Source organism: Bacillus rossius, chromosome 2, assembly GCF_032445375.1.
Source record: "Bacillus rossius redtenbacheri isolate Brsri chromosome 2, Brsri_v3, whole genome shotgun sequence".
Taxonomy (NCBI): Eukaryota; Metazoa; Arthropoda; class Insecta; order Phasmatodea; family Bacillidae; genus Bacillus; species Bacillus rossius.
This window is the reverse complement of record NC_086331.1, coordinates 111,641,700-111,659,715: the sequence shown is the minus strand read 5'-3', so window position 1 is coordinate 111,659,715 and position 18,016 is coordinate 111,641,700. Positions and strand designations below refer to the sequence as shown.

At 32.6% G+C, this 18,016-nt stretch overlaps 1 protein-coding gene across 5 annotated transcripts in view; it reads right to left on the bottom strand.

The window, feature by feature from the left end:
- Positions 1-300: 300 nt before the first annotated feature.
- LOC134529621 (probable peptidoglycan muropeptide transporter SLC46) overlaps positions 301-18,016 on the bottom strand; it is an 82,236-nt gene continuing 64,520 nt past the window's right edge. For 2 of the 5 annotated variants that reach the window (XR_010074641.1, XR_010074640.1), the window contains 3 exons: positions 4,152-4,311; positions 3,488-3,587; positions 301-504 (listed from right to left, as the gene is read on the bottom strand). The gene's annotated coding sequence lies outside the window, so the exon portion shown is untranslated. Of the gene's footprint in view, positions 4,312-7,831; positions 8,580-18,016 lie in introns of those variants that run through there. The other 3 variants (XR_010074637.1, XR_010074639.1, XR_010074638.1) reach the window with 3 other exon arrangements.

Genomic DNA, 18,016 nt, shown 5'->3' with positions numbered 1-18,016 from the left:
TTTATTTGTAGTAAGAGGTCAACGTTTGACCCTGATATATTGAGTCATAATCGACAGACAAGGTTTGCACCATGTTCGCAACATTATCCTCGAAGTTAACAATGTGTCTGTGTTGACTCCGGAGGACCTTCAAGTCGAGATCACAAAAGCCAGAGTCGGTCACGCTGAAGATTGGACCGAGTTTTGAGGAGACTCGTTCGCAGCTGGAGACTGGTCTGGTAAGTATTTTGGTTAGGCTTAGTAGCTTTGAATCAAGACATTAGTGTTGCATGAAGGCAGTTAAAAAACAAAACCTTTTAATAAGTGTAAGTAAAAGTTTAATTCTGCAATATTTCTACAAAGTATTTTATAGTTTTCAAAGTAGAGTATCAAAGTATTATATGCAAGGTATTTTTAAACATTCATTTGGCACAATAATTCATGTCCTGGTAAAATTCATTACAAAGTAGTTCACTTAAGTTCTTATGCTTCTTTTTTCAACACTGGTCAGAAACTGGCAACTTCCTGAAAAAAGAAAATACCATTCTTAGTAATGCAAAGGCTATATATATAAAAAATGTAGTGTTTAGACAACACCCATGTTATGCCTACATAAATAAACAAATTAAAGGGAAATCCATCACGGTTTGTGTTGGGTCAACATTTGTAGTGAACATTTCAAAACCTGAATGAGTGCATTTCATAACACCAAAATGAGTATATGAAATGCTGGAAGATTGGAAATAAAAACATGTTTAGTCTCTGAATTACCATAATTCCATCTGTTAATTACCAAACATTTTAAATAATTATTTTATGACATTTAAAATAAATAATACAGAGGTAGGAAAAGCCAACCACTCTTTTGTAGTGAGCAAATGATACACACTTATTCAGTTAAAAAGTTATTTATTCCTTATTGTTGCAAAACACTGCAGTGTTAAATATAATATGTACTTGCTTACAGTGGATTTTTTGCTTTATTAAAAGTATAGTTCGTTCACCACTGGAAAGACTTTTTGAAATCCAACTTTTGAAAAGAAAACCCTAGCTGTTAGAAGCTTGCATTGTTATGATCATAACTAGAGACAGAGCGGCCCATCACATTTCCTTCAGTACACAAAGTGAAACAGTTCCAAAAACTTTTCAAAAAATATGCTCTCTTATTTGATATGCTGGATGTACCTATCCCTGTGGCTAGCCTGAACAATTGATAAAGTACAATAGAACCTCATTTGTACGAACCCGGGATCAACGAATTCCCGTGATTAACGTATTTTTTCTCTTGCACCGTCATTTTCCCTACAGTATAAATGCATTATTTTCCAGTGTTATACGAAAGTGTTTCCTTCAATTTACGTTGTAACAGTGCTGTATTTATAGAAAATCGTTAGAAAAGTTGTGATGGAACAATAAAAGTTGAAAGCGAAGAGAGTAAACTTTACTTATTATACGTGATTGCATGTTTTGAGGTCATGGCAGGTTCTTTACCCATTGTAAACAAATCTTTGGTGACGTGAACGTGAAAATTAAGTTGATATTTTATCTCTCCCTTTTGAACTTTAATGAATAATGCTTAAAAATTAAGTTGTATAGTGGAGTTTTTAATTAAATAAATATTGTACTACGGTGGTACCACTAACATAACTTTAAAAGCAACATATAAAATTCTTGTAAATATGGCAACTTCATGCATGTTCGGCAATTTTCGGTTTACCACATAAGAAATATTGCAGAAAGATGATTGGCAGCACTGAATATCCAAACATCACATCTGAAAAGTTTTTTTTAACCTTTTATGTTCGGTAGCCGTGTTATTTTAGAACAAATGTTTACTATAAAATTTCTGAAACTAAATCAATATTAACAAGCGATTATACACAAAGTCAGAAATAAGAATTGTGTGATAAAATCTCACCATTAATAGTGGACGTTTTAAAATGCTCAACATTAACATCCTTTCTTCAATAACCAAAATTTTAATCTTCAACTTTAAATAAACATTAATTGTGAATTACTGCAAGTTTGGGTGGATTTATTGTTTTCACCATGCGAGATAATTGTTATAGTAAAAACGTAATCTTCTCTTTTTTATTTGGTGTTGTGTGTATTTGCTTGTTTCCACCATAGTAAGAATTAAAAAAATTTCAAACACTTCCCTCCTTTTACATTTCTCCCGATTTTTACTTTTTTTTTTTTCTTGGTCCCTTGAAATAAGTAAAAACGAGGTTCTACTGTAACAAAACAGTAGGGCTGGACTGATACAACTTTTTATCAATTCCATTACTACAGATTCTTATGGGCCAATTCTGGCGATACTATGTGCCGATACCATGATAATATTTTACTTTAAATTAGGGATCTGCAAGTACAGGTTTTTGAACTGAAGCTGAGTTCGAGCAAGTTTTCCAGAAAGCTCGCGAGTATTGAATGGAGCTTATTTTTATACAAAATTTACAATAAATAAAATGCAGCATTACTAAACAGTTGTGCTTATTATGGTACAAATAAAAACTCATAAGTTCAGTTTTTTATTTAGCCTTGGATATTTCAAGCTGCAGTTTTTAATTCAAGCGTGACTCGGCTAAAAAATTTGAGTTCTCGCAGATGCCTACTTTAAATTATTTTTTCGGTCATCTATGTCAATATTATTTCTCCTTAGTATAAAACAGTTCATGCTTCCTACAGTAACAACGCCAGTCCTATTTTGAGTATAACTCTAATCTAGATACTTCCTTTCAGTCATTCACTAGATCTTACAGACGGACAGAAACGTTTCACAAAAGCTTTATTTTGTACACTATGCAAGGGATTCTGATTGTCCCCTGGATTGCAATTATTTTGTATTTCAAAATGGCCACCAAAATAATTAACTGTAAAGTTTTAATTATCTACGGAATTCATCATGGAGCACTTGGTGGCCCTGGAACTCCCTACTGTGACAAGAATATTTTGTGATAGCTTGTGCTGTTGCAGAGTAAAATGGCCATTTCTAGTACAAGTGCAGCTGAAAAGTAAGTTATTCATTCCATATGCTTTGTAAGCTACATTCAGGGTGTCCAGCAAAGGTGTCCTTTTAATTTCCTGTACATTTCCCACATTCCCTGCATAATCCCAGTGCACTGCTTTAACGTGGAACCAATGTTATACTATCCAAGCAGAAGCACTATAATCATAAAATGTCAATTTATTGTCGTGGTAAGTAAATAATAGAACTTGGAAACACATACAGTAAAAGTCTGTCGTAGCGAGTACGGTCTATAACATGAAATCCGCTATAACGATAATTATCATCGGCACCACCATTTTCCCATAGATTGTGTAGGAAAAAGTTCGTAAATAATGAATGCACCGTGGGCTCATCTTCGCTATAGCGATAGCTTATTCAGCTTTTACACCGATTTTTTGCAATGTTTTTGCTTATTTTCACACCCACATTGGCAAGTTTTACCATTTTCAGGTGGCGCTGATGATGATGATAATATATGGGATATAAATATAATCTTACTGTGATGTTCTGACAAGTCTTGTTTTGGCATGCTTCAACCAAGCTTGTATCTGCTCTGACACTTCAGTTTCAATAGCCCCTGGCACATGTAACCGTACATCTGGAAAAAAAATAATAAAACCACAATTATTGTTGCATTCAGTAAATTTTGCATAGCAAAAGAAGTGGTATCATCAAATGTCATTGGAACAGACACAGATACATACGATGCCACCACCTCCACAAAAAAAAAAAAAAAAGGAAAATATTTTGCATTGCAGTGTTGCAAAAAATTTAATAATTGTTATTATACCATTTTTAAATTATAGTGCTGTAATTTTCTTTTTCATGTTGGCAAACGTTTTTTTGCGTATCAACTTCTTGTTGCCATCTACCCACTATACTGCAGAAATGTTTAAATACCGTATTTACTCCAACATAAGGCCTTGGCTCACAGTCAACAATATTGTAAAACATACAAAACATGGGAAAAATTATTTTATAACAATTTTATAAGAAGCTGTTAAGTTACTGATAACTTTCAAAAATTAATAATTAAGTTTAAGTACAATATTTTTAAGAATACCTTGTAAAATTTACTATTGAATTGTTGCACACAAAGATGGTGCAATACTTTTTCAAAAAACATTAATGTAAAAAGTCTTATCTTTAACAAAACACTTACGTAGCACAACTTGTGACAGCCTTAAATTTATAAATGTTTTCTTTCCTTTGAACCCACTCCAGCTGTATTGGGATGCGGCAGAATTTGTCATCAATCTCCTGAGCACTGCGTTGACACATGAAAAAATGCCCTGTCCACCAATATCACCAAGAAACTGTACCTGAAAAAGTTGACAAAGGCATTTAACTCCAAGAATGCTAGTTATTGTGGATACATACCATTGTAACAAATTGTCTTCCACAGAAAAACCAAAGAAAACACACATCATTCTGCAAAAAAAAAAATTATTTATAAAGTTACAATAAATCATGACTGACATAAAATTAATTTACACGCAAACCCAAGCACACAGAACCCAAACAAGAGACGTTGTTGTCCTAGAAAAAAAAAAACATATCATGGAAACCACCCAGGATCCGGACGTACCCAAGGATTTGGATATTCAACTGAAATTCCGCAACATCATTTTCGTGAAAATCGTCACTATCATTGATGGATTACTAGACACAAGTACCTAAGTTCAGTACATAGTATCTGTGTAGCGCAGTATCTGTTTATAATGAGTCGGAAATTGAAAAAATAAATAAATAAAAAATTATGGTAGTACAATATTATATGTTTTATGTAAAAAGTGTTTTTCATAATCATATTGGTGAGATTACCCACATTTGCAGAAGGTTTGAATTGACAGATACCAATGTCTGAACCAAAAATTTTCAGATGAGACGTCTCAATCTCGAGCTATCTGCATGGCATATTTAATATATATATATATATATATATATATATATATATATATATATATATATATATATATATATATATATATATATATATATATATATATAGAGGCTATATATTTTTAATACACATTTGTGCTATTTAATTTGAACATGTTTATGCACAACAAAGCTTTCGCAGGTGCATCACATATAAGTGCATGCAAAGTAACACTAACATGCTTATTAAAATCAATACCATTCTTGAACACAGAAATAGCTTCATTGACAAACTGCTGCAGAAAAACAGTAGATGATGGTTTTTCATACCCATGTATACACCGACAATAAACACATCGCTGATTGCAGACAATGAACACAGAATAGGCCTTAAGCAACTGGTAGAAGATTTTGCTAATGGCAATCCATCAGTATTTACCAATAACTCTAAACTGTCCTTTATAACATCTAGCCGCACATCATGTTCTTGTAGAATTCTTTTGCAAGCTTTTTCTAAGCCAAAATGAAGATATTCACCTGGAAGCATTTGATTTCTGATAATGATATAGTTCTAGGAGTAAGCAACAGTGTACGAGCATCTTTAGGAATTTCACAACCTGATGTGTGTTTGTTAATTATTTTTAATAAAGAAGACAATGCTTTGTGTAGTATGTTGTGATCAACAGCCCAAAAAGGTAAATCCTTCCTTAAATCTGAACCAGAAGACTGTTCCTTTGAATTGTTTTCAGCAATACTTTCACAGATACTTTCTATGTCAGAATCTGAATCAAAGTTTGACTGCACATCACTACTGACATTTCCACTTACTCCAGATGGAATAGGCAACCTCACATTCTTCAATGAACTGCAAATTTTATTATTTCCTCTGACTTCCACTTTATTATGAACTTGAATTTCAGGTGCTGTTCTCAAACATGGTACATTATTTTCTGAGTCTAATGCAGTACTTGTATTACTCAGATCATGAAATTCTGAATACAAACTTTAATTGTTTGTTGTGTGATTTACTATTCTTCACAAATGTCTCTTAGATATGGATGAAATAGCTTTGCACCTTTTACTGGGATTCTCATCCATTCTAGAGGGAAAAAAGTAAATAAATACAAGCAACAGAATGGAATTGAATACAAGTTATTAATGTTTTGTGAAAAAACAAGTATTGTATTCTTAGGAAAATCTATTCTTAAATCCTACGTGAGAGTATGCAAATTTTGAATACTGCCCTTTTTACCAAATGTTCAACTTTACATTCACACACATATCCAGTGAAAATCGCCATATGTTAATGAAATACAGTTAAGCACATATATTCAGTAATTACTATCTGTGCAATGCAATATCATGTTAATTTGCATGTGGGTTGATTTGATTGCCTAAATATGTGTTCCTGAACATCCTGAATAAGATTTTCCTAAGAAATATTTTTTGAAGCATAACAAAAAAACCATTTGCAGCAGGTACATGGACATGGCCATTTGCATAAATATGCATGAAATCTGCTCCAGCTTCAAAAACGGCTTAAAAATATATTCAGGAGGTAGAAAGCTGTAAAAATTTCACGTTGCAAACTCATCTGGCAGTATATTTTTTTAAGTTTGAAAATCACTAAAAATAAGCAGTATTTACGTTTCCACACATATTAGCCTACACGCAGTAATTGTAAATTCCGACATAGATAAAGGGGTTAAATAGTTAAGTAGCACTATTAATTATAAGTAAAAAATTGCAGGGTGGAAACTTACGACCGAACAATTGGAATAATACTCCAACCCTAAATGGGAAATTACAAAATTAGAAATTACTTTTATTTCACCACTATTACAAACCACCCACCTTAGGTTAGTTTAATATATACATCATACCTGCTAGTATTGTTTGGTTAAGTATGACTGCATTAAAATAAGTTGTAGATACCTAACCTAACCAAACCAGCATGCAAAATGTGTATTAAAACAACCTAGGGAGGTGTTGATAATACAGGTAAAAAAATTTCAGATATTGAATGTCACACGTCACACCCACGAGCACACATGTTTCTACAGTTCCATCCATCGTACAAAACTTCATACGTTAATTGTTTACATTTGGAAACACATGTTTTACTGCTTATTCCATGAAAGTTTCAACCTTTCTTTAAAAATACTTCCAGGTGAGTTCGGAACTTGAAATTTTACAGCTTACTAAGCTGATGCGGATCTATTTCCTGAATATATATTTTAAGCCTTTTGAAGCTGGAGCCGATTTCATGCATATTTACTGTCATTTGTACAGACTATCTATATAGACACACTACAGTAACTCAAATCAAATGTTTTCAAAAACGTGGATGAAAAGAAAGGCCTAATGTCCATTTTTGAGAAAGTAAGAAAATTAAAAAAAAAAAGTTTTTATTATATTAAAGTATATTTATATGGTTAAAATTATATTTGGTGGAATTACTCTATATAGAACTAGCAAAGCAGCCAGTATCATGTGCCGCGAAATCTTGTAACATTCCCAGTAGCCAGTAGGTACCTATATCGGCTAGTAACCTAACCAAACCAATTAAAATCTAATAAACCTATTGATTGTTGTACCTATATCGGCTAGTAACCTAACCAAACCAATTAAAATCTAATAAACCTATAGATTGTTTATTAGATTTTAATTGGTTTGGTTAGGTTACGAGCCGATATAGGTATCTAAACTACACAAACATGTACAAAATATTGTTCCGTGTGCACCGGGTTTTAGTTTACGTTAGGTTAAATAGGGTTTGGTTCCTAGATTGGGTTAGCTTAGATTATTTCAAAAATGCTCGTCCCGACTACCGTAATTCATTAATTAGTTTAACAGTAAGCCAAGCGTTAATTCTATATTACATGCGGGAGAATTGGCGGGCGGAGAGAACGAAAGCATAAACATTCACATTACGAGAAAATATCCTCAAAATATTCTTACCTCCATATTTTCAAGAAAATCCGACGATAAAACCAAGTGAAATTCCAAAATGTTGAACGAGCATAAAACGACGACAAAAGAAATAAACAATCAAACACGGAATTTTGAAGTCAGTTTGCAACTAAACTTACATTTTAGTGTATAGTTTAACAGTATCAAACTAACATAAAACTAAAATTAAATATTAAAAGTAATTTAAATGATTGAAAAATACTCTTTTAAGAAATAATATATTTATTTCAAACTTTGAAAGACAAACAATGTTATGACCTTTTAGTAGATACGCAAAGATGACCACTATCAACGTTGTGACAACGTTATAAATTTGTGTATGTAGATTCGTTACGAGTGGAAACGTTGCAACAACGTTGTCGATTCTTATGTTGCCAACTTCAACAATTCAACGTTGGATCAACGTTTCTGCAACCAAGTGTGTTATGTGGGACCATCCCCAATAAACCAACCTATGCACATGAAGGCCGTTCATCGCTCAAAAGGGGTCACTCACGCTCACTTCACTGCCTCAAAGGCCGCCCTCGCCATTTATACACCCCTCATTTCCGCTCTGGATAGGTCTTGTATTGCATCGTTAAAATCCCCGACTAAACACTGCAAGCTCTGAGAACAATGGCATTCTAGTTACACCACTTCACGCAGCCGGGGCTCTGGAAATGTGCCGAACATTCGGGGAGGTAGAGAAAGGTGCTGCGCTAATCAGATTACTGGTGCCAATAGGAGACGGTCAGGCACTTACCTGCATTGCACTCTTGCCGCAGCTGTCTGACCAGCCTCTTCGCTATGGCTATAGCCACGGAATATACAGCATACTTAAAAGAGAAACTATTAATTATTATAGTGAATTCATTCACATTTTCAACATTTTGCATTAAAGTGTTAAAATGTATCAATAGTTTTAAAAAATTACATATTTCAAAATTTAATAGTTCTATGTTTTAAAAAAATAACAAAAACTGTTTAATAAAGATACACCAAAACAAGCATAATTTTAAGTTTGAAGCATCACAACTATAAAATGCATTGCCGTACAATTAAAAAAAAAAGCATACACTGAAAACTAATTTTTATGATTAAATGATTTACATGTTTTAGTTATGTAATATAAATAACTTATGTTTTGACAAGTTTCTTAGAAAAACAAATATTAATTGTCTGTTAATACCCATGCACAAAATTCTTGGTCAGAGCACCTCCCATGATCCCAAGTATTTCCTAGGGTTAGACACACTTTTTCTTTTTTACTTAATTGATTACACCATTACAATTTTATGTTGACATATATTAATATATACTCAGTCTTGCATGTGTGTAGCAATTATAACATGTATGTGATACAGATTTAAAAGTTACCTACATATATATTTTTTTACATTACAATAACACTGTATAAATTTGTTCTTCCTGTAATAATTTATGCAAGTCTATGAAACTCACTAATACTAAGTGTGTGTTTGGCTCTATAGAATAACAATATGGAGCTTGACTGTCTCACTAGGAACTGGTATTGTTGGATATTTATTAAAATTTCCACATCAAGAATTAAAAATAACACAAATATACCAGCTGCTCAGAGAAACGCTGTTAGAGTCGCAAGATTATAAAGTAACAACACCAATTGGGGGCCATACTGGAAAACTACCATAATGACAGTATTCCGCCTGGCCTCTTCGAAAAAGGCGAAAAAGTACCACAACCGGAAAACTGCCATAACAAATCGTAATTCTGCCATATGTTCTTATACACTCCATGGAATGAGTACAGCAGCATTGCTCTCGAAGTAGTGTATAGAATACTCGGTAGGTAGCGCTTTCAACCTTCTAGCTGTTTCTCAGGTTAACTTTAAAGCCTACAGATAATGCTTCTGACTGTCATAGTTGAAATCACAAATCACTGCATAGATCGCGCACTAATAGAAACAAATATTTCCAAAAATGTGATATAGGGAGCAGCACTGTATTATTATTACAATTTTAAAAATTTTTTTTAAAAAAGTTGTAGTTTTCCATTATGGCACTTTTTCTCCTGTTTTGACAGAGGTGACGGAAAAGTGCCATAATGGAAAACTGCCATAATATAAAAGGACAAAGGGGAATTCTGTCAAAATTTCTTATGCATTCTAGGGAATGAGGAAAACGGCCTTACTCGCAACATTGTAATGTAACTAGCTTTATAGAATTTACATTTTTCTACACTGGAATATTTAAAACAATTGTAGATCATTATTTAGTGCAAATCCAACGCAAATATTCAAGGGTTTTCTTACGTAATGTTTTCATAATTAGGGTGATAGAACACAAACTAACTCTGTTATTAAGGCTTTTAATATCCATATAAAATTATTTAAAGTCTACAAAATGTATTTTTAAGGTGCTGAAATGCGAGGAAAATATTTTTGTGTAGTGTAGAAGGCACAGGTCAATCAGCACAGGCGCTGTAGGGGAGACATAGGCTCGTACATCGAATGTTGGTGGGCTTTGCACAGGCTTGCAGTCTTTCAAAAATAAACTCTGCTAAAATTTAAAATTTTTTATATTAGGAAATAAAAATATATTACTATGCGTAGCATATTATTCTGCTTCATTAAAACTGTCAGATCAAATCGAAAATCAGATTTTTGTGCCTTACAGAATCTATAAACGAATTATGAAACATAAAAACAACAAAAACACATTAACACAATAACTTTGCGACAAAACACGAAACAACACATACTAATGGTTTTAAAAGTGTCACTTATTATATAATTGCAAGTTCAAATTCTTAATCCAAACCAAGATATTATGTCTGAACCAACAAAAATGGTAATAAAATGTATATAATAAAAACTGCATCACTGATTGAACGTCTAATAAATACAAAATGCAAATAGTTTATATGGGAATGTAGCATATTCGAAATAGTTTAAATGCTTGAAATTTTCAATTCTATTCTAATTAAAATTAGTTGATGCAGAAAAAAAAATTTAATGAGACCTAAAGATCTCCATGTGTTGGTAATAGTATTATCTACATGTTGGTGGAAAAAAAAGCTTGACACCCAATATAACTCGAAGGTTTTAAAAGAGGACACCACGTTTAATGTCATTACTTACTATGTGATAATTCTGATTAATTTAATTAGTTTGTTTACGAAAGGTTATACAATAAATGCTATCGTAATTCAGAGACGTTTGTTAACTTGAAAATCAGATCTGGATACCTGAAATATCTTGCTGAAGAGTTTCACAAACATATTTCCCAATTATATTTTTTTTCGTCACCATCTTTTCTTGATCAATTCTGATTACAGTTGGACTATCATTTATTAAATATTAAAGACTAGTTGAGATAAACTACTACTTTACGGAACACGTAATGCCATGAAATTGCATTTGCAAATCTGACTGAAAAGCGTATATTTGTAAGATAATTAAAACATATACCACGCATTGCTTGACGAGGCCTAAATTAATAATTTTTTAATCATAATATTGTCTGGATGTTGTACTGGTACACGATAAGTGTGTGTGTTAAAGACGATCTTGCTGATTGAAAACTATGTGGTTTTTCAGAAATATAATTATTAGGAATAAAATTCATGTGCCTATAAATATTTTTTCGTCAAAAACTTCTAAAATACTACATAACAAAGGTATTGGTCAATAGTTTGTGACTAAAATTTAACTGTCAATAATACTTCAAGAAAATATATACCGATAAATGGTTGAACACACAACATAGGTATACAACCACTCAATACACACTTCATTCAAATATTTTAGGTACAATGGCAAAATATTTTTCAATGTTTAAAATGTTTGTTTGAGCTTTATTTATAACATTGCAGAATGATAAACCTACAGTTAATAAAAATAAAACGCTACAAAACTAAAAAATTATTTTTGCAAAACTCCGCGACCCCAGAGAAACCACCGGAATGGCCACCGCATGGGGAGCCCAAGAAAAGAAACGGGCTCCCCATTTGGAAGCCACCCTAGAAGGAATTTTTTTCCACCCACCATTTCTTTAGTAGCCTGACTTGTTACATGGGATTGTATTCCTACCAGAGAAAATGCCACCATTTTGTCTGGGCAATCCACCTTGGAGGAGCCGGGGCGCGAACCCGGGTCCTACAAGTCACAAAGTCAGGCGCTCTACCCCAGAACCAGAGTGGCAGAGCGGATACTTGCAGTCTTCTTAACACTGACATGATGTTATTCCACGAGTTTACTGTAGTTTCGTGTGTCATTGATGCAGTACGTGCAGTAACATCTAACCTCGGTAACGAACAAATTGATGTGTTCTTACGTTGTTCGTTCAGCATGAATAATGTAAACATAACAGTGAAATATAATTTGTATAACTAGTCTGGCAATTTTTTAGTTGATTTCCTGCAAACAAAACTTACAGTCCCGCTGTACAATAATTGTATAGAAATATAGACTAGTAAAAACATATGCAAGAGCTTGCACTGTCGATGGTAAAGTAATTTTGAAATAAATGTTAGATATTAAAATAGTGTAGTTAGTTAAAATATGTGTGTGCTTACAAGCATGAAGTTATTGTATGGACATTTTATTTATTTGGTTTTAAAGCCACCGAAAAGTTAACCTTTTTATATCATTTTTGGCTAATATGCGCAGCTAAAACTGGGAAGCTATTCAAACAACTGTTTGCAAATAGACGTTTTCAAAATCTAAAATTAAATACTAAATCTATGATAGTGTTGAAGATGTCAAATTAAGATACATTTCATACTGACATCGCCGGAATTTCAGGTAATGATACCTAATACTGACATTAAATCGATCAGTTTGTGGAGACTAAGAATTTTGATGACACTAGTTTTGTGAGATTTGCTTACTTATTTAGAAATATTCACATTATTTGTATACAACTATATTTTATTGGAACTTGCAGTACTCCTGAGTACAGAATTCTTGGTAATAGCTTACCTCAGAGATTAGCTGAGAATAAAAGTTTTCTTTCATGGAATGAAACCCTCAGAAACGTAATTAAATCATCGGGATTATTAAACATTAACTTCTTTGAGTACACAACCATAGACTTTTTTTTATCATTTCTGCACATCGCAGTGACATTGCTATTTAATTATTTGTAACTTTAATTGCAACAAAAGTTGGAATAAGGTGTTTTAAATATTTTGTTTGTGTAATATTTCTACGTGTAATAGTACAAAAAATGTATTATGTTTTAACTGTTACAGTATCAAAAGTTAATTTAATGATTGTGTATGTTTATTTCCGTCCAAAAAATATTGTGTACAAGGTAAAAAATATCCTTCAACAAGAGATTTCACTTTTCTTATAATTTTGTTGTTTTAAATTATGTTCGAACCTTTCCTTAAGTAGATATAATAATTTCGCTATGAAATTAAATACTCCATACATACTACACTTGATATTTTGACATTATTAGGAAAAAATATGTAATTTTATTTTAAATACTTTTTTTTTGCAAACGTACGGGTTTCAAATACCAAATAACACATTTTTTTTTCTTTTTTTAATGGTTCTTGCAATAGGGGAGATTGATTTTATATGCATATAGTTTAGGACATACACCATTGCTGATTACAATGTATGTCACAAGAAAACAAGCGAAAATCAGAAAACATCAAAACATATAAAACATAGACAGCACAGAAAATTACGTAGAAAGGATTGGTATTATTACAGCACAGACGAAAAATACTTTGGAAAACTCACAGAATTGAATTTTCAGTACTTTTACAAAAGATTCTACTGGAAACCAGTTAACAAGGAATTGTTTGCAATACTAAAAGAAAGATATTATAATTTTGTATATCACGTGGCTTTGGTTATTTTTGCATAGATATATGAAATACGGTTTATCGCGGTATAATTGAGTTATAAATTAACTAATAATTTTATACTTTAATTGATGTGTTCATTCGGCATAGTTTTTTGTTTAAACTGCGGAAAAGATAATCGATCGAATATTCAAAAAATTTTTTGCTTTTTTTTTTGTTTTGTTTTACCGTGCTTAATATGCGCAGTTAATACTGGAAAGCTATTCAAACAAGGGTTTACAAATAACTTTTAAATATTGGAGGTACTACTGGGACATAACCAAACATAAATAGTAATACTATTTTGTAATGATACAGTTATTTTCATGTAAATATACAATTAACAAATATCTAAGTTTATATTAATATTTCTGTTACATTCAGGGGCGGACAACTAAATTTCCAAAAGGGGGGGGGGGGGGGGGCAATATAACTTTTTATAAAGAATCATCGATCCCCCTTATTGAAGCGGGGGGTCCGGGGGTCCTCCCCCGGGAAAATTTGTATTTCAAGGTGGAAAATGGTGCTATTTAAAGAGTTTTATTATCTAAAAATTGATTACACAGCACTTTCTTTGCCCCCGTTTGCCCCCACTTCAAGGTTTCAGAGGGGGGGGGGGGGCAAAATACCCTTGCCCCCCCCCCCCCCTGTTTGCAAAGAAAGATTACTGTGCACAACGGCAAACAGAATAACCCAACGACCAAACTTAACAGATAAAAATTGGAAAACTGATATACAGAGACGCACAGGTGAACCCAGCAATGTTACAAAACAGCGACGACAGCACAGACTAACACCGTAAGCAACAGTTGAGCGACAAAACAGATATTTTGAAAACCACAACGATGGTAGCACAGAATAATACAGTACGTTTTTCCTCAGACAACAGTTGCGACGTTTCGGGAGAGAGATCTATTCCCTTCTTAAGGCACAAACAGACTGAGGTTTCTCATGACATACAGTTTAATGAGTAATAGTGTATGTCCGAAACCACATCCTGAATTAATTTACCAATTAGGTATTTAAAATGTTGTTTGTCGGTTGAAATTTTATTCAATGAACTAAACTGAATTTGTTGAAAGTCACATATATAGGTACTGACGTTCTTTAAACAGATTTGTGTTTTGTCTGTTTTATTTGTATATTTGTTTACACGTCTGTTAACAAGGCACAGATATTAGTGCAGAGAAGCTTACTCAAAAGAGGAACTTGTATCTGTAACAATAAATGCCACGAGAGTAGAAAAAAAGGGGGGGGGGGGGGGGAGCATGGTTGCCAGATTTATTTAGACAAAGAATTTTATTTTACAATAATTACAACGACAGGAATTTCAAAAAGCACTTGAGGGATCGTCAACTAGTTTAACCCCCCCCCCCCCCTTTTTTTTTTTTTAATCCAAGAGGGGGCACCATTTTCAAGTCTGGCCAGGGGTGCCAGCATGCCTAGCGCTCTTCTGTATTTTCGCCGATTTCGTGTTTAGTGTGAAAAATTGACACGGCAGCGCTTCAAAGGATATTTGGTATAACACATGTTATTTGCATTTTAATTGAATAACAGTTTTATGTAATGTGAATTATATTAATAACCTCGAAATATGCCATGCCAAAATTTGTGTTGCGTACCTGGATGTAAATTTATTCCCGGGACAGTTAGACATCGGTTTCCTATTTTTGAAGAGGGCCAGTTTTACGAGTGGGTGAAGAGAATTTCTAACCCAAAATTTGTAGGTCTAAGCAACGATGTAATTCACAAGCATTATTTAGTTTGTATTAAACATTTCAACGATTCTTGTCGAGGTGTGGGAACAAAAAGTCTGAATAGACTCTCTCTTCCAACCTTAAATTTACGAGGTAATTAACTTTTTGTATTTAGGTACCTACTTAATAAAATTTATGTATTTTTTCCCTTGCTTTACTGCACTTACATTATTCATAATTCAAGGTAATTTAAATCTGAACTGATTTATTAGGCATAGTTTTGTGTCAAAGGTTTTGTAATTTTTCACAGTTTAAAACTATAAAACTACCTGAGTACTTGTAGGCCCATTAGTTATTTATTTGGTTAGAACATTCGTTTAGTATCATCAGTTAAGTTATTGATAGTGTTAAAGTATTATTTTATTTTGTTACTAGGTTTTCGTGAACATGTTTCTGAAAGTCAGGATCAAGCGCGTAGGAACCGGGGGGGCGACCCAGGCGACTGCCCGGCCATAACATTTCATGGCCGGGCAAAGTGATGGTTTTGCCCGGCCATTGCATCAAATGAACAAGAGGCATTGTCTTCAATGCAATGCTAAGTGGTTTTGTGGGATTTTCTTGTCTGTGCGTTACTTTATTATTAAAATAAAGACTTTTCGATAAGTGTACAGGCACAATAAATACGGTAACTGTTCTTGTTTTCTTCTAAATATTCACGTTTCACAGTGCTGATAGCGGAAATATTATTGTGGGATATAAGACCAGTAAATGTTTCCGCTCGTTGCAGTAGCTTACGCTCCGTTTTTGTCCACCCTTATCTACCTGACCTTCAGACCCTTTCATTCACCCCGCCTCGTTTCTGACTAACGGTAACGACCTGATGTGCAGAGCGCTTTCCACATCAGTCATCATTCAACAGCTGTGCGTCTTGCTTTTAAGTAAAAGAAACGTTGTGAGCCGTAATACAGAACTGTTTAAAATAAACTTATTTATCAGTAGTATCGTGAGTGAGTAGTGCGGAATGGCAGTGATGAAAAACATTTAGGGTTTAAGGAGAAAATTTATAACAGTATTTTAATTTTTGCGGCGTACAATGACTCAGAAAAGCATCAACCTTTTTCTTCAACAACCGCTCTGCACAGTCCTGCAGTTCATCACAGCCACCGCCAAAAAGCAGTGCACATTAGGCTGTAATGCCTGTGAAGACAATGATCCTAAAGAACAGTTGGATTCGTTTAACTCAGGTATTACTTTTGAACAGTTTAGACTGAGACGAATTTTTACATGATCCCGAAAATCATATGTAATATACATATTTAACATTAAAGTTTAGTATGTCGGTACATTATTTTTTTCCGCTCGTCGCTCGTGATTATTCCATCGAGTAATATTTTTTTTTATTTAATCTACAAATCATTGAACAAGAATTTATCAAGCAGAATTGCAGTTATTTTTAAGCGTCTTCACTCGCCTATTCTGTGGGGTTCGCATTTGAAACATATTCTTAAGGGGAGTCTGACAGTAAAAAAAATTAAAATATTGACTTTTTAAATTTTTAATACCATAATAAAATTTTGACTGTCCTGAATAAAATGATATGAGTGTTATGGCGAAAAGCTTTTTTCCATCTTTAATTTTTTATTTTTTCAATGTTGAACTGCATTTTTCAAAAAATTAATTTTTGTTACTTTTTTAATTTTTATTGCTAAAAAAATTATTTTGACCTTTCTGAATACAATGTAAATACTTTCTAGTACTCCTTTCAATAAAAAATATAATGAATAGTAAATTTTCAAAACTTTGGAGCCTTAATTCAGATTTGATTGATGTATAGACTTTTCCTGTATTGACCTTGATTTATGAAGTCTGACAGTAAAAATAAACAAATAAAAAAAGTTTTTTGTTCATTTTTAATGTCATAATAAACTTAAGAATTTCCTGAATAAAATTATAGGATGGTTATTGCAAAAAGTTTTTTTCCATTTATAATTTTTTTATTTGTTAAAGTTGAACTGCATTTTTTGAAAATTATTTTTTTTAACTTTCAAATTTTAAATGCCAAAAAAAAAATATATTATTTTGCCATTTCTGAATACAATACTTTCTAGTACTCCCTTCAATAAAAAAAAATATAATGAATACTGAATAGTATATTTTCAAAAATTTTGTCATATAACTTATCATAAGATATTTATATTTTCAGATTTATTCATGGTAAAGCAGTTTTTCTGTCACGTTTTAAATTAATATTCAGTGGACAGTAGGTACACCATATGCTTGTGTCAATACATTCTGAATATTGGCATCATCTAAGAATATTTATTTAATTAAAAGTGTGTAACATTTAGAGTTCTCCTGTCCTGATATTCAAATGAATTTACTTAAGAGTGGGCAATGAAAGGGATAATGACGTCTTTGTTAAATTGTTTACTCAAGGCTCAGCCTCACTTAAATATTTGATTATAGCTTGTTTTGATTATTGCAGTTGTTTGTTAGCACATATTAAGAAAATGTAACTATAGCTATAGATAGTTGGCAAAATATATTATCTCACACTACAAATATTAATCTTCAACCACCGTCATGTAATTATGAAGCAATTAGTCAAACATATTTTTAGTTATAAATACATACGTATTTGCCTTTTCTACAGCTCTAG